This window comes from Schistocerca gregaria, unplaced genomic scaffold (genome assembly GCF_023897955.1).
Source record: "Schistocerca gregaria isolate iqSchGreg1 unplaced genomic scaffold, iqSchGreg1.2 ptg000198l, whole genome shotgun sequence".
NCBI lineage: Eukaryota > Metazoa > Arthropoda > Insecta > Orthoptera > Acrididae > Schistocerca > Schistocerca gregaria.
In genome coordinates this window covers 1,442,032-1,467,642 of record NW_026061736.1, presented here as the reverse complement: position 1 = coordinate 1,467,642, position 25,611 = coordinate 1,442,032, and positions in this window count along the sequence as shown.

Below are 25,611 nucleotides of genomic sequence, written 5' to 3'. Positions count from 1 at the left end.
GTTGCACGGGAGAAAGTAAAAATTGTTCATATGTAGTAGAAAACTGAGAAATCCGTCCGTTTTCGTCATTTGTTATCGAATCGACTTAAAGCCAGATCGTTACATTGGCCGCTCTTCTCTCTGAAACGGTTGTACTTATCGTCTGCAAAGCTATGTCGTGTGCTGCGGTATGCGGAGATACATAAAGCACCATAGTAGAACACAGATGAAGCTTCTAAGTTGATGTAATAGCCAGTAAGAAGTAGTACAATTCAAGATTTAGGTATCGATTATTGACTTTTTAGCTGGCTTTGGTGCCTTGGACATGAGCTGGGGCCTTAAGATTCTGCATGAAACGAGGACTAGCAGCCGAGTTGCACGGGAGAATGTGAAAAGTGTTCATATGTATTAAAAACCTGAGAAATCCGTTCGTTTTCGTCATTTGTTATCGAATCGACTCAAAGCCAAATCGTCACATTGGTCGCTCTCCTCTCTGAAACGGTTGTACTTATCGTCTGCAAAGCTATGTCGCGTGCTGCGGTATGCGGAGACACTAAAAGCACCATAGTAGAACACAGATGAAGGTTCTAAGTTGATGTAATAGCCAGTAAGGAGCAGTACAATTCAAGTTTTAAGTATTGAATATTGAATTTTTTGCTAGCTTTGGTGCCTTGGACTTGAGCTAGGACCTTAAGATTCTGCATAAAAGGAGGACTAGCAGCTGCGCTGCACGGGATTATGTGAAAAGTGTTCAAATGTAGTAAGAACCTGAGAAATCCGTCCATTTTCGTCATTTGTTATCGAATCGACTTAAAGCCAGATCGTCACATTGGCCGCTCTTCTCTCTGAAACGGTTGTACTTATCGTCTGCAAAGCTATGTCGTGTGCTGCGGTATGCGGAGACACTAAAAGCACCATAGTAGAACACAGATAAAGCTTCTAAGTTGATGTAATAGCCAGTAAGGAGTAGTACAATTCAAGTTTTAGGTATCGATTATTGACTTTTTAGCTGGCTTTGGTGCCTTGGACATGAGCTATGTCCTTCAGATTCTGCATGAAAGGAGGACTAGCAGCCGAAATGCATGGGAGAATTTGGAAAGTGTTCATATGTAGTATAAATCTGAGAAGTCCGTCCGTTATCGTCATTTGTTATCGAATCAACTTGAAGCCAGATCGTCACATTGCACGCTCTTCTCTCTGAAACAGATGTACGTATCGTCTGCAAAGCTATGTCGCGTGCTGCGGTATGCGGAGACACTAAAAGCACCATAGTAGAACACAGATGAAGCTTCTAAGTTGATGTAATAGCCAGTAAGGAGTAGTACAATTCAAGTTTTAGGTATCGAATATTGACTTTTTAGCTGGTTTAGGTGCCTTGGACATGAGCTAGGACCTTAAGATTCTGCATGAAAGGAGGACTAGCAGCCGAGTTGCACGGGAGGATGTGAAAAGTGTTCATATGTAGTAAAAACCTTAGAAATCCGTCCGTTTTTGTAATTTATTATCGAATCGACTTAAAGCCAGATCGTCACATTGGCCGCTCTTCTCTCTGAAACGATTGTACTTATCGTCTGCAAAGCTATGTCGCGTGCTGCGGAATGCGGAGACACTAAAAGCACCATAGTAGAACACAGATGAAGCTTCAAAGTTGATGTAATACCCAGTAAGAAGTAGTACAATTCAAGATTTAGGTATCGATTTTTGACTTTTTTGCTGTCTTTGGTGCCTAGGACATGAGCTAGGACCTTACGATTCTGCATGAAAGGAGGACTAGCAGCCGAGTTGCACGGGAGAATGTAAAAATTGTTCATATGTAGTAAAAACCTGAGAAATCCGTCCGTTTTCGTCATTTGTTATCGAATCGACTTAAAGCCAGATCGTCACATTGGCCCCTCTTCTCTCTGAAACGGTTGTACTTATCGTCTGCAAAGCTATGTCGCGTGCTGTAGTATGCGGAGGCACTAAAAGCACCGTAGTAGAACACAGATGAAGCTTCTAAGTTGATGTAATAGCCAGTAAGGAGTAGTACAATTCAAGTTTTAGGTATCGAATATTGAATTTTTAGCTGGCTTTGGTGCCTTGGACATGAGCTAGGACCTTAAGATTCTGCATGAAAGGAGGACTAGCAGCCGAGTTGCACGGGAGAATGCGAAAAGTTTTCATATGTAGTAAAAACCTGAGAAATCCGTCCTTTTTCGTAATTTATTATCGAATCGACTTAAAGCAGTGCGTCACATTGGCCGCTCTTCTCTCTGAAACGGTTTTACTTATCGTCTGCAAAGCTATGTCGCGTGCTGCGGTATGCGGAGACACTAAAAGCACCATAGTAGAACACAGATTAAGCTTCTAAGTTGTAATAGCCAGTAAGAAGTAGCACAATTCAAGTTTTAGGTATCGATTATTGACTTTTTAGCTGGCTTTTGTGCCTTGGACATGAGCTAGGACCTTATGATTCCGCATGGAAGGAGGACTAGCAGCCGAGTTGCATGGGAGAATGTGAAAAGAGTTCATATGTAGTAAAAACCTGAGAAATCCGTCCGTTTTCGTCATTTGTTATCGAATCGACTTAAAGCCAGGTCGTTACATTGGCCGCTCTTCTCTCTGAAACGGTTGTACTTATCGTCTGCAAAGCTATGTCGCGTGCTGCGGTATGCGGAGACACTAAAATCACCATAGTAGAACACAGATGAAGCTTCTATGTTGATGTAATAGCCAGTAAGAAGTAGTACAATTCAAGATTTAGGTATCGATTATTGACTTTTTTGCTTTCTTTGGTGCCTTGGACATGAGCTAGGACCTTACGATTCTGCATGAAAGAAGGACTAGCAGCCGAGTTGCACGGGAGAAAGTAAAAATTGTTCATATGTAGTAGAAAACTGAGAAATCCGTCCGTTTTCGTCATTTGTTATCGAATCGACTTAAAGCCAGATCGTTACATTGGCCGCTCTTCTCTCTGAAACGGTTGTACTTATCGTCTGCAAAGCTATGTCGTGTGCTGCGGTATGCGGAGATACATAAAGCACCATAGTAGAACACAGATGAAGCTTCTAAGTTGATGTAATAGCCAGTAAGAAGTAGTACAATTCAAGATTTAGGTATCGATTATTGACTTTTTAGCTGGCTTTGGTGCCTTGGACATGAGCTGGGGCCTTAAGATTCTGCATGAAACGAGGACTAGCAGCCGAGTTGCACGGGAGAATGTGAAAAGTGTTCATATGTATTAAAAACCTGAGAAATCCGTTCGTTTTCGTCATTTGTTATCGAATCGACTCAAAGCCAAATCGTCACATTGGTCGCTCTCCTCTCTGAAACGGTTGTACTTATCGTCTGCAAAGCTATGTCGCGTGCTGCGGTATGCGGAGACACTAAAATCACCATAGTGGAACACAGATGAAGCTTCTAAGTTGATGTAATAGCCAGTAAGAAGTAGTACAATTAAAGTTTTAGGTATCGATTATTGACTTTTTAGCTGGCTTTGGTGCCTTGGACATGAGCTATGTCCTTAAGATTCAGCATGAAAGGAGGACTAGCAGCCGAGTTGCACGGGAGGATGCGAAAAGTGTTCATATGTAGTAAAAACCTGAGAAATCCGTCCGTTTTCGTAATTTATTATCGAATCGACTTAAAGCAGTGCGTCACATTGGCCGCTCTTCTCTCTGAAACGGTTGTACTTATCGTCTGCAAAGCTATGTCGCGTGCTGCGGTATGCGGAGACACTAAAAGCACCATAGTAGAACACAGATGAAGCTTCAAAGTTAATGTAATAGCCAGTAAGAAGTAGTACAATTCAAGATTTAGGTATCGATTATTAACTTTTTTGCTAGCTTTGGTGCCTTGGACATGAGCTAGGACATTACGATTCTACATAAAAGGAGGACTAGCAGCCGAGTTGCACGGGAGAATGTAAATAGTGTTCATATGTAGTGAAAACCTGAGAAATCCGTCCGTTTTCGTCATTTGTTACCGAATCAACTTGAAGCCTGATCGTCACATTGGCCGATCTTCTCTCTGAAACGGTTGTACTTATCGTCTGCAAAGCTATGTCGCGTGCTGCGGTATGCGGAGACACTAAAAGCACCATAGTAGAACACAGATGAAGCTTCTAAGTTGATGTAATAGCCAGTAAGGAGTAGTACAATTCAAGTTTTAGGTATCGAATATTGACTTTTTAGCTGGCTTTCGTGCCTTGGACATGAGCTAGGACCTTAAGATTCTGCATGAAAGGAGGACTAGCAGCCGAGTTGCACGGGAGGATGCGAAAAGTGTTCATATGTAGTAAAAACCTGAGAAATCCGTACGTTTTCTTAATTTCTTATCGAATCGACTTAAAGCAGTGCTCCACATTGGCCGCTCTTCTCTCTGAAACGGTTGTACTTATCGTCTGCAAAGCTATGTCGCGTGCTGCGGTATGCGGAGACACTAAAAGCACCGTAGTAGAACACAGATGAAGCTTCTAAGTTGATGTAATAGCCAGTAAGAAGTAGTACAATTCAAGTTTTAGGTATCGATTATTAGTTTTCAGCTTGCATTTTTGCCTTGGACATGAGCTAGGACCTAATGATTCTGCATGAAATTAGGACTAGCAGCCGAGTTGCATGTGAGAATGTGAAAAGTGTTCATATATAGTAAAAACCTGAGAAATCCGTCCGTTTTTGTCATTTGTTATCGAATCGACTTAAAGTCAGATCGTCACATTGGCCGCTCTTCACTCTGAAACGGTTGTACTTATCGTCTGCAAAGCTATGTCGCGTGCTGCGGTATGCGGAGACACTAAAAGCACCATAGTAGAACACAGATGAAGCTTCAAAGTTGATGTAATAGCCAGTAAGAAGTAGTAAAGTTCAAGATTTAGGTATCGATTATTGACTTTTTTGCTGGCTTTGGTGCCTTGGACATGAGCTAGGACCTTACGATTCTGCATGAAAGGAGGAGTACCAGCCGAGTTGCACGGGAGAATGTAAAAAGTGTTCATATGTAGTAAAAACCTGAGAAATCCGTCCGTTTTCGTCATTTGTTATCGAATCGACGTAAAGCCAGATCGTCACATTGGAACCTCTCCTCTCTGAAACGGTTGTACTTATCGTCTGCAAAGCTATGTCGCGTGCTGCAGTAGGCGGAGACACTAAAAGCACCATAGTAGAACACAGCTGAAGCTTCTAAGTTGATGTAATAGCCAGTAAGGAGTAGTACAATTCAAGTTTTAGGTGTCGAATATTGACTTTTTAGCTGGCTTTGGTGCCTTGGACATGAGCTAGGACCTTATGATTCTGCATGAAAGGAGGAGTAGCAGCCGCGTTGCACGGGAGTATGTGAAAAGTGTTCATATGTAGTAAAAACCTGAGAAATCTGTCCATTTTCGTCATTTGTTATCGAATCGACTTAAAGCCAGATCGTCACATTGGCCGCTCTTCTCTCTGAAACGGTTGTACTTATCGTCTGCACAGCTTTGTCGCGTGCTGCGGTATGCGGAGACACTAAAAGCACCATAGTAGGACACAGATTGAGCTTCTAAGTTGATGTAATAGCCAGTAAGGAGTAGTACAATTCAAGTTTTAGGTATCGAATATTGACTTTTTAGCTGGCTTTGGTGCCTTGGACATGAGCTAGGACCTTAAGATTCTGCATGAAAGGAGGACTAGCAGCCGAGTTGCACGGGAGGATGCGAAAAGTGTTCATATGTAGTAAAAACCTGTGAAATCCTTCCGTTTTCGTAATTTATTATCGAATCGACTTAAAGCAGTGCGTCACATTGGCCGCTCTTCTCTCTGAAACGGTTGTACTTATCGTCTGCAAAGCTATGTCGCGTGCTGCGGTATGCGGAGACACTAAAAGCACCATAGTAGAACACAGATTAAGCTTCTAAGTTGATGTAATAGCCAGTAAGAAGTAGTACAATTCAAGTTTTAGGTATCGATTGTTGACTTTTTAGCTGGCTTTGGTGCCTTGGCTATGAGCTAGGACCTTACGATTCTGCATGAAAGGAGGACTAGCAGCCGGGTTGCGTGGGAGTATGTGAAAAGTGTTCATATGTAGTAAAAACCTGAGAAATCCGTCCGTTTTCGTCATTTGTTATCGAATCGACTTAAAGCCAGATCGTCACATTGGCCCCTCTTCTCTCTGAAACGGTTGTACGTATCGTCTGCAAAGCTATGTAGCGTATTGCAGTATGCGGAGACACTAAAAGCACCATAGTATAACACAGATTAAGCTTCTAAGTTGATGTAATAGCCAGTAAGAAGTAGTACAATTCAAGTTTTAGGTATCGATTATTGACTTTTTAGCTGGCTTTGGTGCCTTGGATATGAGCTAGGACCTTAAGATTCCGCATGAAAGGAGGACTAGCAGCCGCGTTGCACGGGAGTATGTGAAAAGTGTTCAAATGTAGTAAAAACCAGAGAACTCCGTCCATTTTCGTCATTTTTTTTGAATCGACTTAAAGCCAGATCGTCACATTGGCCGCTCTACTCTCTGAAACGGTTGTACTTATCGTCTGCACAGCTATGTCGCCTGCTGCGGTATGCGGAGACACTAAAAGCACCATAGTAGAACACAGATTAAGCTTCTAAGTTGATGTAATAGCAAGTAAGAAGTAGTACAATTCAAGTTTTAGGTATCGATTATTAACTTTTTCGCTGGCTTTGGTGCATTGGACATGAGCTAGGACCTTAAGATTCTGCATGAAAGGAGGACTAGCAGCCGAGTTGCACGGGAGGATGCGAAAAGTGTACATATGTAGTAAAAACGTGAAGAATCCGTCCGTTTTCGTAATTTATTATCGAATCGACTTAAAGCAGTGCGTCACATTGGCCGCTCTTCTCTCTGAAACGGTTGTACTTATCGTCTGCAAAGCTATGTCGCGTGCTGCGGTATGCGGAGACACTAAAAGCACCATAGTAGAACAAAGATTAAGCTTCTACGTTGATGTAATAGCCAGTAAGAAGTAGTACAACTCAAGTTTTAGGTATCGATTATTGACTTTGTAGCTGGCTTTGGTGCCTTGGACATGAGCTAGGACCTTAAGATTCCGCATGAAAGGAGGACTAGCAGCCGCGTTGCACGGGAGTATGTGAAAAGTGTTCATATGTAGTAAAAACCTGAGAAATCCGTCCATTTTCGTCATTTGTTATCGAATCAACTTAAAGCCAGATCGTCACATTGGCCGCTCTTCTCTCTGAAACGGTTGTACTTATCGTCTGCACAGCTATGTCGCGTGCTGCGGTATGCGGAGACGCTAAAAGCACCATAATAGAACACAGATTAAGCTTCTAAATTGATGTAATAGCCAGTAAGAAGTAGTACATTTCAAGTTTTTGGTATCGATTATGGACTTTTTGCTGGCTTTGGTGCCTTGGACATGAGCTAGGACCTTAAGATTCTGCATGAAAGGAGGACTAGCAGCTGCGTTGGACGGGAGTATGTGAAAAGTGTTCATATGTAGTAAAAACCTGAGAAATCCGTCCATTTTCGTCATTTGTTATCGAATCGACTTAAAGCCAGATCGTCACATTGGCCGCTCTTCTCTCTGAAACGGTTGTACTTATCGTCTGCAAAGCTATGTCGCGTGCTGCGGTATGCGGAGACACTAAAATCACCATAAATGAACACAGATGAAGCTTCTAAATTGATGTAATGGCCAGTAAGAAGTAGTACAATTCATGTTTTAGGTAACGATTATTGACTTTTTGCTGGCTTTGGTGCCTTGGACATGAGCTAGGACCTTAAGATTCTGCATGAAAGGAGGACTAGCAGCCGAGTTGAACGGGAGAATGCGAAAAGTGTTCATGTGTAGTAAAAACCTGAGAAATCATTCCGTTTTCGCAATTTATTATCGAATCGACTTAAAGCCAGATCGTCACATTAGCCGCTCTTCTCTCTGAAACGGTTGTACTTATCGTCTGCAAAGCTATGTCGCGTGCTGCGGTATGCGGAGACACTAAAAGCACCATAGTAGAACACAGATTAAGCTTCTAAGTTGATGTAATAGCCAGTAAGAAGTAGTATAATTCAAGTTTTAGGTATCGATTATTGACTTTTTGCTTGCTTTGGTGCCTTGGACATGAGGTAGGACCTTAAGATTCTGCATGAAAGGAGGGCTAGCAGCCGAGTTGCAAGGGAGAATGTTAAAAGTGTTCATATGTAGTAAAAACCTGAGAAATCCGTTCGTTTTCGTCATTTGTTATCGAATCGACTTAAAGCCAGATCGTCACATTGGCCGCTCTTCTCTCTGAAACGGTTGTACTTATCGTCTGCAAAGCTATGTCGCGTGCTGTGGTATGCGGAGACACTAAAAGCACCATAGTAGAACATAGATGAAGCTTCTAAGTTGATGTAATAGCCAGTCAGAAGTAGTACAATTCAAGTTTTAGGCATCGATTATTGACTTTTTAGCTGGCTTTGGTGCCCTGGACCTGAGCTAGGACCTTAAGATTCTGCATGAAAGGAGGACTAGCAGCCGAGTTGATCGGGAGTATGTGAAAAGTGTACATATGTAGTAAAAACCTGAGAAATCCGTTCGTTTTCGTCATTTGTTATCGAATCGACTTAAAGCCAGATCGTCACATTGGACGCTCTTCTCTCTGAAACGGTTGTACTTATCGTCTGCAAAGCTATGTCGCGTGCTTCGGTATGCGGAGACACTAAAAGCACTATAGTAGAACACAGATGAAGCTTCTAAGTTGACGTAATGGCCAATGAGGTGTAGTACAATTCAAGTTTTAGGTATCGATTATTGACATTTTAGCTGGCTTTGGTACATTGGACATGAGCTAGGACCTTAAGATTCTGCATGAAAGGAGGACTAGCAGCCGCGTTGCACGGGAGTATGTGATAAGTGTTTATATGTAGTAAAAACCTGAGAAATCCGTCCATTTTCGTCATTTGTTATCGAATCGACTTAAAGCCAGATCGTCACATTGGCCGCTCCTCTATGTGAAACGGTTGTACTTATTGTCTGCAAAGCTATGTCGCGTGATGCGGTATGCGGAGACACTAAAAGCACCATAGTAGAACACAGATGAAGCTTCTAAGTTGATGGAATAGCCAGTAAGGAGTAGTACAATTCAAGTTTTAGGTATCGAATATTGATTTTTTAGGTGGCTTTGGATCCTTGGACATGAGCTAGGACCTTAAGATTCTGCATGAAAGGAGGACTAGCAGCCGCGTTGCACGGGAGTATGTGAAAAGTGTTCATATGTAGTAAAAACCTGAGAAATCCGTCCATTTTCGTCATTTGTTATCGAATCGACTTAAAGCCAGATCGTCACATTGGCCGCTCTTCTCTCTGAAACGGTTGTACGTATCGTCTGCACAGCTTTGTCGCGTGCTTCGGTATGCGGAAACACGAAAAGCACCATAGTAGAACACAGATGAAGCTTCTAAGTTGATGTAATAGCCTGTAAGAAGTAGTACAGTTCAAGTTTTAGGTATCGATTATTGACTATTTTGCTGGCTTTTGTGCCTTGGACATGAGCTAGGAGCTTAAGATTATGCATGAAAGGAGGACTAGCAGCGGAGTTCCACGGGAGGATGCGAAAAGTGTTCATATGTAGTAAAAACCTGAGAAATCCGTCCGTTTTCGTAATTTATTATCGAATCGACTTAAAGCAGTGCTTCACATTGGCCGCTCTTCTCTCTGAAACGGTTGTACTTATCGTCTGCAAAGCTATGTCGCGTGCTGTGGTATGCGTAGACACTAAAAGCACCATAGTAGAACATAGATAAAGCTTCTAAGTTGATGTAATAGCCAGTCAGAAGTAGTACAATTCAAGTTTTAGGTATCGATTATTGACTTTATAGCTGGCTTTGGTGCCCTGGACCTGAGCTAGGACCTTAAGATTCTGCATGAAAGGACTAGCAGCCGAGTTGATCGGGAGTATGTGAAAAGTGTTCATATGTAGTAAAAACCTGAGAAATCCGTCCGTTTTCGTAATTTATTATCGAATCGACTTAAAGCAGTGCGTCACATTGGCCGCTCTTCTCTCTGAAACGGTTGTACTTATCGTCTGCAAAGCTATGTCGCGTGCTGTGGTATGCGGAGACACTAAAAGCACCATAGTAGAACACAGATTAAGCTTCTAAGTTGAAGTAATACCCAGTAAGAAGTAGTACAATTCAAGTTTTAGGTATCAATTATTGACTTTTTAGCTGGCTTTTCTGCCTTGGACATGAGCTAGGACTTTATGATTCTGCATGAAAGGAGGACTAGCAGCCGAGTTGCACGGGAGTATGTGAAAAGTGTTCATATGTAGTAAAAACCTGAGAAATCCGTCCATTTTCGTCATTTGTTATCGAATCGACTTAAAGCCAGATCGTCACATTGGCCGCTCTTCTCTCTGGAACGGTTTTACTTATCGTCTGCAAAGCTATGTCGCGTGCTGCGATATGCGGAGACACTAAAAGCACTATAGTAGAACACAGATTAAGCTTTTAAGTCGATGAAATAGCCAGTAAGAAGTAGTACAATTCAAGTTTTAGGTATCGATTATGGACTTTTTGCTGGCTTTGGTGCCTTGGATACAGGCTAGGACCTTAAGATTCTGCATGAAAGGAGGACTAGCAGCCGAGTTGCAAGGGAGAATGTGAAAAGTGTTCATATGTAGTAAAAACGTGAGGAATCCGTCCGTTTTCGTAATTTATTATCGAATCGACTTCAAGCAGCGCGTCACATTGGCCGCTCTTCTCTCTGAAACGGTTGTACTTATCGTCTGCAAAGCTATGTCGCGTGCTGCGGTATGCGGAGACACTAAAAACACCATAGTAGAACACAGATTAAGCTTCTAAGTTGATGTAATAGCCAGTAAGAAGTAGTACAATTCAAGTTTTAGGTATCGATTATTGACTTTTTAGCTGGCTTTGGTGCCTTGGACGTGAGCTAGGACCTTAAGATTCTGCATGAAAGAAGGACTAGCAGCCGCGTTGCATGGGAGGATGTGAAAAGTGTTCATATGTAGTAAAAACCTGAGAAATCCGACCGTTTTCGTAATTTATTATCGAATCGACTTAAAGCAGTGCGTCACATTGGCCGCTCTTCTCTCTGAAACGGTTGTACTTATCGTCTGCAAAGCTATGTCACGTGCTGCGGTATGCGGAGACACTAAAGGCACTATAGTAGAACACAGATTAAGCTTTTAAGTTGATGTAATAGCCAGTAAGAAGTAGTACAATTCAAGTTTTAGGTATCGATTATTGACTTTTTAGCTGGCTTTGGTGCCTTGGACATGAGCTAGGACCTTAAGATTCTGCATGAAAGGAGGACTAGCAGCCGAGTTGCACGGGAGGATGTGAAAAGTGTTCATATGTAGTAAAAACCTGAGAAATCCGACCGTTTTCGTAATTTATTATCGAATCGACTTAAAGCAGTGCGTCACATTGGCCGCTCTTCTCTCTGAAACGGTTGTACTTATCGTCTGCAAAGCTATGTCGCGTGCTGCAGTATTCAGAGACACTGAAAGCACCATAGTAGAACACAGATGAAGCTTCAGAGTTGATGTAATAGCCAGTAAGAAGTAGTACAATTCAAGTTTTAGATATCGATTATTGACTTTTTAGCTGGCTTTGGTGCCTTGGACATGAGCTATGTCCTTAAGATTCTGCATGAAAGGAGGACTAGCAGCCGAGTTGCATGGGTTAATGTGAAAAGTGTTCATATGTAGTAAAAACCTGAGAAATCCGTCCGTTTTCGTCATTTGTTATCGAATCAACATGAAGCCAGATCGTCACATTGGCCGCTCTTCTCTCTGAAACGGTTGTACTTATCGTCTGCAAAGCTATGTCGCGTGCTGCGGTATGCGGAGACACTAAAAGCACCATAGTAGAACACAGATGAAGCTTCTAAGTTGATGTGATAGCCAGTGAGAAGTAGTACAACTCAAGTTTTAGGTATCGATTACTGACTTTTTAGCTAGCTTTGGTGTCTTGGACATGAGCTAGGACCTTAAGATTTCGCATGAAAGGAGGACTAGCAGCCGCGTTGCACGGGAGTATGTGAAAAGTGTTCATATGTAGTAAAAACCTGAGAAATCCGTCCATTTTCGTCATTTGTTATCGAATCGACTTAAAGCCAGATCGTCACATTGGCCGCTCTTCTCTCTGGAACGGTTTTACTTATCGTCTGCAAAGCTATGTCGCGTGCTGCGGTATGCGGAGACACTAAAAGCACCATAGTAGAACACAGATTAAGCTTCTAAGTTGATGTAATAGCAAGTAAGAAGTAGTACAATTCAAGTTTTAGGTATCGATTATGGACTTTTTGCTGGCTTTGGTGCCTTGGACATGAGCTAGGACCTTAAGATTCTGCATGAAAGGAGGACTAGCAGCCCAGTTGCAAGGGAGAATGTGAAAAGTGTTCATATGTAGTAAAAACGTGAGGAATCCGTCCGTTTTCGTCATTTGTTATCGAATCGACTGAAAGCCAGATCGTCACATTGGCCGCTCTTCTCTCTGAAACGGTTGTACTTATCGTCTGCAAAGCTATGTCGCGTGCTGCGGTATACGGAGACACTAAAAGCACTATAGTAGAACACAGATTAAGCTTCTAAGTTGATGTAATAGCCAGTAAGAAGTAGTACAATTCAAGTTTTAGGTACCGATTATTGACTTTTTAGCTGGCTTTGGTGCCTTGGACATGAGCTAGGACTTTATGATTCTGCATGAAAGGAGGACTAGCAGCCGAGTTGCATGGGAGAATGTGAAAAGTGTTCATATGTAGTAAAAACCTGAGAAATCCGTCCATTTTCGTCATTTGTTATCGAATTGACTTAAAGCCAGATCGTCACATTGGCCTTTCTTCTCTCTGAAACGGTAGTACTTATCGTCTGCAAAGCTATGTCGCATGCTGCGGTATGCGGAGACACTTAAAGCACCATAGTAGGACACAGATGAAGCTTCTAAGCTGATGTAATAGCCAGTCAGAAATAGTACAATTCAAGTTTTAGGTATCGATTATTGACTTTTTAGCTGGCTTTGGTGCCTTGGACCTGAGCTATTACCTTAAGATTCTGCATGAAAGGAGGACTAGCAGCCGAGTTGATCGGGAGTATGTGAAAAGTGTTCATATGTAGTAAAAACCTGAGAAATCCGTCCGTTTTCGTCATTTGTTATCGAATCAACTTGAAGCCAGATCGTCACATTGGCCGCTCTTCTCTCTGAAACGGTTGTACTTATCGTCTGCAAAGCTATGTCGCGTGCTGCGATATGCGGAGACAATAAAAGCACCATAGTAGAACACAGAAGAAGCTTCTAAGTTGATGTAATAGCCAGTAAGGAGTAGTACAATTCAAGTTTTAGGTATCGAATATTGACTTTTTAGCTGGCTTAGGTGCCTTGGACATGAGCTAGGACCTTAAGATTCTGCATGAAAGGAGGACTAGCAGCCGAGTTGCACGGGAGGATACGAAAAGTGTTCATATGTAGTAAAAACCTGAGAAATCCGTCTGTTTTCGTAATTTATTATCGAATCGACTTAAAGCAGTGCGTCACATTGGCCGCTCTTCTCTCTGAAACGGTTGTACTTATCGTCTGCAAAGCTATGTCGCGTGCTGCAGTATTCAGAGACACTGAAAGCACCATAGTAGAACACAGATGACGCTTCAGAGTTGATGTAATAGCCAGTAAGAAGTAGTACAATTCAAGTTTTAGATATCGATTATTGACTTTTTAGCTGGCTTTGGTGCCTTGGACATGAGCTATGTCCTTAAGATTCTGCATGAAAGGAGGACTAGCAGCCGAGTTGCATGGGAGAATGTGAAAAGTGTTCATATGTAGTAAAAACCTGAGAAATCCGTCCGTTTTCGTCATTTGTTATCGAATCAACATGAAGCCAGATCGTCACATTGGCCGCTCTTCTCTCTGAAACGGTTGTACTTATCGTCTGCAAAGCTATGTCGCGTGCTGCGGTATGCGGAGACACTAAAAGCACCATAGTAGAACACAGATGAAGCTTCTAAGTTGATGTGATAGCCAGTGAGAAGTAGTACAACTCAAGTTTTAGGTATCGATTACTGACTTTTTAGCTAGCTTTGGTGTCTTGGACATGAGCTAGGACCTTAAGATTTCGCATGAAAGGAGGACTAGCAGCCGCGTTGCACGGGAGTATGTGAAAAGTGTTCATATGTAGTAAAAACCTGAGAAATCCGTCCATTTTCGTCATTTGTTATCGAATCGACTTAAAGCCAGATCGTCACATTGGCCGCTCTTCTCTCTGGAACGGTTTTACTTATCGTCTGCAAAGCTATGTCGCGTGCTGCGGTATGCGGAGACACTAAAAGCACCATAGTAGAACACAGATTAAGCTTCTAAGTTGATGTAATAGCAAGTAAGAAGTAGTACAATTCAAGTTTTAGGTATCGATTATGGACTTTTTGCTGGCTTTGGTGCCTTGGACATGAGCTAGGACCTTAAGATTCTGCATGAAAGGAGGACTAGCAGCCCAGTTGCAAGGGAGAATGTGAAAAGTGTTCATATGTAGTAAAAACGTGAGGAATCCGTCCGTTTTCGTCATTTGTTATCGAATCGACTGAAAGCCAGATCGTCACATTGGCCGCTCTTCTCTCTGAAACGGTTGTACTTATCGTCTGCAAAGCTATGTCGCGTGCTGCGGTATGCGGAGACACTAAAAGCACTATAGTAGAACACAGATTAAGCTTCTAAGTTGATGTAATAGCCAGTAAGAAGTAGTACAATTCAAGTTTTAGGTACCGATTATTGACTTTTTAGCTGGCTTTGGTGCCTTGGACATGAGCTAGGACTTTATGATTCTGCATGAAAGGAGGACTAGCAGCCGAGTTGCATGGGAGAATGTGAAAAGTGTTCATATGTAGTAAAAACCTGAGAAATCCGTCCATTTTCGTCATTTGTTATCGAATTGACTTAAAGCCAGATCGTCACATTGGCCTTTCTTCTCTCTGAAACGGTAGTACTTATCGTCTGCAAAGCTATGTCGCATGCTGCGGTATGCGGAGACACTTAAAGCACCATAGTAGGACACAGATGAAGCTTCTAAGCTGATGTAATAGCCAGTCAGAAATAGTACAATTCAAGTTTTAGGTATCGATTATTGACTTTTTAGCTGGCTTTGGTGCCTTGGACCTGAGCTATTACCTTAAGATTCTGCATGAAAGGAGGACTAGCAGCCGAGTTGATCGGGAGTATGTGAAAAGTGTTCATATGTAGTAAAAACCTGAGAAATCCGTCCGTTTTCGTCATTTGTTATCGAATCAACTTGAAGCCAGATCGTCACATTGGCCGCTCTTCTCTCTGAAACGGTTGTACTTATCGTCTGCAAAGCTATGTCGCGTGCTGCGATATGCGGAGACAATAAAAGCACCATAGTAGAACACAGAAGAAGCTTCTAAGTTGATGTAATAGCCAGTAAGGAGTAGTACAATTCAAGTTTTAGGTATCGAATATTGACTTTTTAGCTGGCTTTGGTGCCTTGGACATGAGCTAGGACCTTAAGATTCTGCATGAAAGGAGGACTAGCAGCCGAGTTGCACGGGAGGATACGAAAAGTGTTCATATGTAGTAAAAACCTGAGAAATCCGTCTGTTTTCGTAATTTATTATCGAATCGACTTAAAGCAGTGCGTCACATTGGCCGCTCTTCTCTCTGAAACGGTTGTACTTATCGTCTGCAAAGCTATGTCGCGTGCTGCAGTATTCAGAGACACTGAAAGCACCATAGTAGAACACAGATGAAGCTTCAGAGTTGATGTAATAGCCAGTAAGAAGTAGTACAATTCAAGTTTTAGATATCGATTATTGACTTTTTAGCTGGCTTTGGTGCCTTAGACATGAGCTATGTCCTTAAGATTCTGCATGAAAGGAGGACTAGCAGCCGAGTTGCATGGGAGAATGTGAAAAGTGTTCATATGTAGTAAAAACCTGAGAAATCCGTCCGTTTTCGTCATTTGTTATCGAATCAACATGAAGCCAGATCGTCACATTGGCCGCTCTTCTCTCTGAAACGGTTGTACTTATCGTCTGCAAAGCTATGTCGCGTGCTGCGGTATGCGGAGACACTAAAAGCACCATAGTAGAACACAGATGAAGCTTCTAAGTTGATGTGATAGCCAGTGAGAAGTAGTACAACTCAAGTTTTAGGTATCGATTACTGACTTTTTAGCTAGCTTTGGTGTCTTGGACATGAGCTAGGACCTTAAGATTTCGCATGAAAGGAGGACTAGCAGCCGCGTTGCACGGGAGTATGTGAAAAGTGTTCATATGTAGTAAAAACCTGAGAAATCCGTCCATTTTCGTCATTTGTTATCGAATCGACTTAAAGCCAGATCGTCACATTGGCCGCTCTTCTCTCTGGAACGGTTTTACTTATCGTCTGCAAAGCTATGTCGCGTGCTGCGGTATGCGGAGACACTAAAAGCACCATAGTAGAACACAGATTAAGCTTCTAAGTTGATGTAATAGCAAGTAAGAAGTAGTACAATTCAAGTTTTAGGTATCGATTATGGACTTTTTGCTGGCTTTGGTGCCTTGGACATGAGCTAGGACCTTAAGATTCTGCATGAAAGGAGGACTAGCAGCCGAGTTGCATGGGAGAATGTGAAAAGTGTTCATATGTAGTAAAAACCTGAGAAATCCGTCCGTTTTCGTCATTTGTTATCGAATCAACTTGAAGCCAGATCGTCACATTGGCCGCTCTTCTCTCTGAAACGGTTGTACTTATCGTCTGCAAAGCTATGTCGCGTGCTGCGGTATGCGGAGACACTGAAAGCACCATAGTAGAACACAGATGAAGCTTCTAAGTTGATGTGATAGCCAGTGAGAAGTAGTACAACTCAAGTTTTAGGTATCGATTATTGACTTTTTACCTGGCTTTGGTGCCTTGGACATGAGCTAGGACGTTAAGATTTCGCATGAAAGGAGGACTAGCAGCCGCGTTGCACGGGAGTATGTGAAAAGTGTTCATATGTAGTAAAAACCTGAGAAATCCGTCCATTTTCGTCATTTGTTATCGAATCGACTTAAAGCCAGATCGTCACATTGGCCGCTCTTCTCTCTGAAACGGTTGTACTTATCATCTGCAAAGCTATGTCGCGTGCTGCGGTATGCGGGGACACTAAAAGCACCATAGTAGAACACAGATTAAGCTTCTAAGTTGATGTAATAGCCAGTAAGAAGTAGTACAATTCAAGTTTTAGGTATCGATTATTTACTTTTTAGCTGGCTTTGGTGCCTTGGACATGAGCTAGGACCTTAAGATTCTGCATGAAAGGAGGACTAGCAGCCGAGTTGCACGGGAGGATGTGAAAAGTGTTCATATGTAGTAAAAACCTGAGAAATCCGACCGTTTTCGTAATTTATTATCGAATCGACTTAAAGCAGTGCGTCACATTGGCCGCTCTTCTCTCTGAAACGGTTGTACTTATCGTCTGCAAAGCTATGTCGCGTGCTGCAGTATTCAGAGACACTGAAAGCACCATAGTAGAACACAGATGAAGCTTCAGAGTTGATGTAATAGCCAGTAAGAAGTAGTACAATTCAAGTTTTAGATATCGATTATTGACTTTTTAGCTGGCTTTGGTGCCTTGGACATGAGCTATGTCCTTAAGATTCTGCATGAAAGGAGGACTAGCAGCCGAGTTGCATGGGAGAATGTGAAAAGTGTTCATATGTAGTAAAAACCTGAGAAATCCGTCCGTTTTCGTCATTTGTTATCGAATCAACTTGAAGCCAGTTCGTCACATTGCCCGCTCTTCTCTCTGAAACGGTTGTACTTATCGTCTGCAAAGCTATGTCGCGTGCTGCGGTATGCGGAGACACTAAAAGCACCATAGTAGAACACAGATGAAGCTTCTAAGTTGATGTGATAGCCAGTGAGAAGTAGTACAACTCAAGTTTTAGGTATCGATTATTGAGTTTTTAGCTGGCTTTGGTGCCTTGGACATGAGCTAGGACGTTAAGATTTCGCATGCAAGGAGGACTAGCAGCCGCGTTGCATGGGAGTATGTGAAAAGTGTTCATATGTAGTAAAAACCTGAGAAATCCGTCCATTTTCGTCATTTGTTATCGAATCGACTTAAAGCCAGATCGTCACATTGGCCGCTCTTCTCTCTGAAACGGTTGTACTTATCGTCTGCAAAGCTATGTCGCGTGCTGCGGTATGCGGAGACACTAAAAGCACCATAGTAGAACGCAGATTAAGCTTCTAAGTTGATGTAATAGCAAGTAAGAAGTAGTACAATTCAAGTTTTAGGTATCGATTATGTACTTTTTGCTGGCTTTGGTGCCTTGGACATGAGCTAGGACCTTAAGATTCTGCATGAAAGGAGGACTAGCAGCCGAGTTGCACGGGAGGATGTGAAAAGTGTTCATATGTAGTAAAAACCTGAGAAATCCGACCGTTTTCGTAATTTATTATCGAATCGACTTAAAGCAGTGCGTCACATTGGCCGCTCTTCTCTCTGAAACGGTTGTACTTATCGTCTGCAAAGCTATGTCGCGTGCTGCGGTATGCGGAGACACCAAAAGCACTATAGTAGAACACAGATTAAGCTTTTAAGTTGATGAAATAGCCAGTAAGAAGTAGTACAATTCAAGTTTTAGGTATCGATTATGGACTTTTTGCTGGCTTTGGTGCCTTGGATACAGGCTAGGACCTTAAGATTCTGCATGAAAGGAGGACTAGCAGCCGAGTTGCAAGGGAGAATGTGAAAAGTGTTCATATGTAGTAAAAACGTGAGGAATCCGTCCGTTTTCGTAATTTATTATCGAATCGACTTCAAGCAGCGCGTCACATTGGCCGCTCTTCTCTCTGAAACGGTTGTACTTATCGTCTGCAAAGCTATGTCGCGTGCTGCGGTATGCGGAGACACTAAAAACACCATAGTAGAACACAGATTAAGCTTCTAAGTTGATGTAATAGCCAGTAAGAAGTAGTACAATTCAAGTTTTAGGTATCGATTATTGACTTTTTAGCTGGCTTTGGTGCCTTGGACGTGAGCTAGGACCTTAAGATTCTGCATGAAAGAAGGACTAGCAGCCGCGTTGCATGGGAGGATGTGAAAAGTGTTCATATGTAGTAAAAACCTGAGAAATCCGACCGTTTTCGTAATTTATTATCGAATCGACTTAAAGCAGTGCGTCACATTGGCCGCTCTTCTCTCTGAAACGGTTGTACTTATCGTCTGCAAAGCTATGTCACGTGCAGCGGTATGCGGAGACACTAGAAGCACTATAGTAGAACACAGATTAAGCTTTTAAGTTGATGTAATAGCCAGTAAGAAGTAGTACAATTCAAGTTTTAGGTATCGATTATTGACTTTTTAGCTGGCTTTGGTGCCTTGGACATGAGCTATGTCCTTAAGATTCTGCATGAAAGGAGGACTAGCAGCCGAGTTGCATGGGAGAATGTGAAAAGTGTTCATATGTAGTAAAAACCTGAGAAATCCGTCCGTTTTCGTCATTTGTTATCGAATCAACTTGAAGCCAGATCGTCACATTGCCCGCTCTTCTCTCTGAAACGGTTGTACTTATCGTCTGAAAAGCTATGTCGCGTGCTGCGTTATGCGGAGACACTGAAAGCTCCATAGTAGAACACAGATGAAGCTTCTAAGTTGATGTGATAGCCAGTAAGGAGTAGTACAATTTAAGTTTTAGGTATCGAATATTGACTTTTTAGCTGGCTTTGGTGCCTTGGACATGAGCTAGGACCTTAAGATTCTGCATGAAAGGAGGACTAGCAGCCGCGTTGCACGGGAGTATTGTGAAAAGTGTTCATATGTAGTAAAAACCTGAGAAATCAGTCCGTTTTCATCATTTGTTACAGAATCGACTTAAATCCAGATCGTCACATTGGCCGCAGTTCTGTCTGAAACGGCTGTACTTATCGTCTGCAAAGCTATGTCGCGTGCTGCGGTATGCGGAGACACTAAAAGCACCATAGTAGAACACAGATTAAGCTTCTAAGTTGATGTAATAGCCAGTAAGAAGTAGTACAATATACGTTTTAGGAATCGATTTTTGACTTTTTACCTGGCTCTGGAGCCATGGACATGATGTAGGACCTTAAGATTCTGCATGAAAGGAGGACTAGCAGCCGCGTTGCACGGGAGTATGTGAAAAGTGTTCATATGTAGTAACAACCTGAGAAATCCGTCCGTTTTCGTCATTTGTTATCGAATCAACTGAAAGCCAGATCGTCACATTGGCCGCTCTTCTCTCTGAAACGGTTGTACTTATCGTCTGCAAAGCTATGTCGCGTGCTGCGGTATACGGAGACACTAAAAGCACCACAGTAGAACACAGATGAAGCTTCTAAGTTGATGTAATAGCCAGTAAGAAGTAGTACAATTCAAGTTTTAGGTATCGATTACTGACTATTTTGCTGGCTTTGTTGCCTTGGACATGAGCTAGGACCTTAAGATTCTGCATGAAAGGAGAACTAGCAGCCGCGTTGCACGGGAGTATGTGAAAAGTGTTCATATGTAGTAAAAACCTGAGAAATCCGTCCGTTTTCGTCATTTGTTATCGAATCGACTGAAAGCCAGATCGTCACATTGGCCGCTCTTCTCTCTGAAACGGTTGTACTTATCGTCTGCAAAGCTATGTCGCGTGCTGCGGTATGCGGAGACACTTAAATAACCATTGTAGAACCCAGATGAAGCTTCTAAGGTACAGTAATATCCAGTTAAATGTAGTACAATTCAAGACTTAGTTTCGATTATTGACTTTTTACCATTCTTTGGTGCCTTGGACATGAGCTAGGACCTTAAGATTCTGCATGAAAGGAGGACTAGCAGCCGAGTTGCATGGGAGAATGTGAAAAGTGTTCATATGTAGTAAAAACCTGAGAAATACGTCCGTTTTCGTCATTTGTTATCGAATCGACTTAAACCCAGATTGTCACATTGGCCCCTCTTCTCTGAAACGGTTGTACTTATCGTCTGCAAAGCTATGTCGCGTGCTGCGGTATACGGAGACACTAAAAGCACCATAGTAGAACACAGATGAAGCTTCTAAGTTGATGTAATAGCCAGTAAGAAGTAGTACAGTTCAAGTTATAGGTATCGATTATTGACTATTTTGCTGGCTTTTGTGCCTTTGTACATGAGCTAGGAGCTTAAGAATCTGCATGAAAAGAGGACTAGCAGCCGCGTTGCACGGGAGTATGTGAAAAGTGTTCATATGTAGTAACAACCTGAGAAATCCGTCCGTTTTCGTCATTTGTTATCGAATCGACTTAAAGCCAGATCGTCACATTGTCCGCTCTTCTCTCTGAAACGGTTGTACTTATCGTCTGCAAACCTATGTCGCGTGCTGCGGTATGCGGAGACACTAAAAGCACCATAGTAGAACACAGATGAAGCTTCTAAGTAATGTAATAGCCAGTAACAAGAAGTACAGTTCAACTTTTAGGTATCGATTATTGACTTTTTAGCTATCTTTGGTGCCTTGGACATGCGCTAGGACCCTAAGATTCTGCTTGAAAGGAGGACTAGCAGCCGCGTTGCACGGGAGTATGTGAAAAGTGTTCATATGTAGTAAAAACCTGAGAAATCCGTCCGTTTTCGTCATTTGTTATCGAATCGACTTAAAGCCAGATCGTCACATTGGCCGCTCTTATCTCTGAAACGGTTGTACTTATCGTCTGCAAAGCTATGTCGCGTGCTGCAGTATGAGGAGACACTAAAAGCACCATAGTAGAACACACATGAAGCTTCTAAGTTGATGTAATAGCAAGTAAGAAGTAGTACAGTTCAAGATATAGGTATCGATTATTGACTATTTAGCTGGCTTTGGTGCCTTGGACATGAGCTAGGAGCTTAAGATTCTGCATGAAAGGAGGACTAGCAGCCGCGTTGCACGGGAATATGTGAAAAGTGTTCATATGTAGTAAAACCCAGAGAAATCCGTCCGTTTTCGTCATTTGTTATGGAATCGACTGAAAGCCAGATCGTCACATTGGCCGCTCTTCTCTCTGAAACGGTTGTACTTATCGTCTGCAAAGCTATGTCGCGTGCTGCGGTATGCGGAGACACTTAAATCACCATTGTAGAACCCAGATGAAGCTTCTAAGGTACAGTAATATCCAGTTAAATGTAGTACAATTCAAGACTTAGTTTCGATTATTGACTTTTTACAATTCTTTGGTGCCTTGGACATGAGCTAGGACCTTAAGATTCTGCATGAAAGGAGGACTAGCAGCCGAGTTGCATGGGAGAATGTGAAAAGTGTTCATATGTAGTAAAAACCCTTGAAATCCGTCCGTTTTCGTCATTTGTTATCGAATCAACTTGAAGCCAGATCGTCACATTGCCCGCTCTTCTCTCTGAAACGGTTGTACTTATCGTCTGCAAAGCTATGTCGCGTGCTGCGTTATGCCGAGACACTAAAAGCTCCATAGTAGAACACAGATGAAGCTTCTAAGTTGATGTGATAGCCAGTAAGGAGTAGTACAATTTAAGTTTTAGGTATCGAATATTGACTTTTTAGCTGGCTTTGGTGCCTTGGACATGAGCTAGGACCTTAAGATTCTGCATGAAAGGAGGACTAGCAGCCGAGTTGCACGGGAGAATGCGAAAAGTGTTCATATGTAGTAAAAACCTGAGAAATCCGTCCGTTTTCGTAATTTATTATCGAATCGACTTAAAGCAGTGCGTCACAGTAGCCGCTCTTCTCTCTGAAACGGTTGTACTTATCGTCTGCAAAGCTATGTCGCGTGCTGCGGTATGCGGAGACACTAAAAGCACCATAGTAGAACAAAGATTAAGCTTCTAAGTTGATGTAATAGCCAGTAAGAAGTAGTACAATTCAAGTTTTAGGTATCGATTATTGACATTTTAGCTGGCTTTGGTGCCTTGGACATAAGCTAGGACCTTAAGATTCTGCATGAAAGGAGGACTAGCAGTCGAGTTGAACGGGAGAATGCGAAAAGTGTTCATGTGTAGTTAAATCCTGAGAAATCCGTCCGTTTACGTAATTTATTATCGAATCGACTTAAAGCCAGATCGTCACATTGGCCGCTCTTCTCTCTGAAACGTTTGTACTTATCGTCTGCAAAGCTATGTCGCGTGCTGCGGTATGCGGAGATACTACAATCACCATAGTGGAACACAGATGAAGCTTCTAAGTTGATGTAATAGCCAGTAAGAAGTAGTACAATTCAAGTTTTAGGTAACGATTATTGACTTTGTAGCTGGCTTTGGTGCCTTGGACATGAGCTAGGATCTTAAGATTCTGCATGAAAAGAGGACTAGCAGCCGAGTTGAACGGGAGAATGCGAAAAGTGTTCATGTGTAGTAAAAACCTGAGAAATCCGTTCGTTTTCGTAATTTATTATCGAATCGACATAAGCCAGATCGTAACATTGGCCGCTCTTCTCTCTGAAACGGTTGTACTTATCGTCTGCAAAGCTATGTCGCGCGCTGCGGTATGCGGAGACACTAAAAGCACCATAGTAGAACACAGATGAAGCTTCTAAGTTGATGTAATAGCCAGTAAGAAGTAGTACAATTTACGTTTTAGGTATCGATTTTTGACTTTTTAGCTGGCTTTGGAGCCTTGGACATGAGGTAGGACCTTAAGATTCTGCACGAAAGGGGGACTAGCAGCCGCGTTGCACGGGAGTATTGTGAAAAGTGTTCATATGTAGTAAAAACCTGAGAAATCCGTCCGTTTTCGTCATTTGTTATGGAATCGACTGAAAGCCAGATCGTCACATTGGCCGCTCTTCTCTCTGAAACGGTTGTACTTATCGTCTGCAAAGCTATGTCGCGTGCTGCGGTATGCGGAGACACTTAAATCACCATTGTAGAACCCAGATGAAGCTTCTAAGGTACAGTAATATCCAGTTAAATGTAGTACAATTCAAGACTTAGTTTCGATTATTGACTTTTTACAATTCTTTGGTGCCTTGGACATGAGCTAGGACCTTAAGATTCTGCATGAAAGGAGGACTAGCAGCCGAGTTGCATGGGAGAATGTGAAAAGTGTTCATATGTAGTAAAAACCTGAGAAATCCGTCCGTTTTCGTCATTTGTTATCGAATCAACTTGAAGCCAGATCGTCACATTGCCCGCTCTTCTCTCTGAAACGGTTGTACTTATCGTCTGCAAAGCTATGTCGCGTGCTGCGTTATGCCGAGACACTAAAAGCTCCATAGTAGAACACAGATGAAGCTTCTAAGTTGATGTGATAGCCAGTAAGGAGTAGTACAATTTAAGTTTTAGGTATCGAATATTGACTTTTTAGCTGGCTTTGGTGCCTTGGACATGAGCTAGGACCTTAAGATTCTGCATGAAAGGAGGACTAGCAGCCGAGTTGCACGGGAGAATGCGAAAAGTGTTCATATGTAGTAAAAACCTGAGAAATCCGTCCGTTTTCGTAATTTATTATCGAATCGACTTAAAGCAGTGCGTCACAGTAGCCGCTCTTCTCTCTGAAACGGTTGTACTTATCGTCTGCAAAGCTATGTCGCGTGCTGCGGTATGCGGAGACACTAAAAGCACCATAGTAGAACAAAGATTAAGCTTCTAAGTTGATGTAATAGCCAGTAAGAAGTAGTACAATTCAAGTTTTAGGTATCGATTATTGACATTTTAGCTGGCTTTGGTGCCTTGGACATAAGCTAGGACCTTAAGATTCTGCATGAAAGGAGGACTAGCAGTCGAGTTGAACGGGAGAATGCGAAAAGTGTTCATGTGTAGTTAAATCCTGAGAAATCCGTCCGTTTACGTAATTTATTATCGAATCGACTTAAAGCCAGATCGTCACATTGGCCGCTCTTCTCTCTGAAACGTTTGTACTTATCGTCTGCAAAGCTATGTCGCGTGCTGCGGTATGCGGAGATACTACAATCACCATAGTGGAACACAGATGAAGCTTCTAAGTTGATGTAATAGCCAGTAAGAAGTAGTACAATTCAAGTTTTAGGTAACGATTATTGACTTTGTAGCTGGCTTTGGTGCCTTGGACATGAGCTAGGATCTTAAGATTCTGCATGAAAAGAGGACTAGCAGCCGAGTTGAACGGGAGAATGCGAAAAGTGTTCATGTGTAGTAAAAACCTGAGAAATCCGTTCGTTTTCGTAATTTATTATCGAATCGACATAAGCCAGATCGTAACATTGGCCGCTCTTCTCTCTGAAACGGTTGTACTTATCGTCTGCAAAGCTATGTCGCGCGCTGCGGTATGCGGAGACACTAAAAGCACCATAGTAGAACACAGATGAAGCTTCTAAGTTGATGTAATAGCCAGTAAGAAGTAGTAAAATTTACGTTTTAGGTATCGATTTTTGACTTTTTAGCTGGCTTTGGAGCCTTGGACATGAGGTAGGACCTTAAGATTCTGCACGAAAGGGGGACTAGCAGCCGCGTTGCACGGGAGTATTGTGAAAAGTGTTCATATGTAGTAAAAACCTGAGAAATCCGTCCGTTTTCGTCATTTGTTATCGAATCAACTTGAAGCCAGATCGTCACATTGGCCGCTCTTCTCTCTGAAACGGTTGTACTTATCGTCTGCAAAGCTATGTCGCGTGATGCGGTATGCGGAGACACTAAAAGCACCATAGTAGAACACAGATGAAGCTTCTAAGTTGATGTAATAGCCAGTAAGAAGTAGTAAAATTCAAGTTTTAGATATCGATTACTGACTATTTTGCTGGCTTTGGTGCCTTGGACAT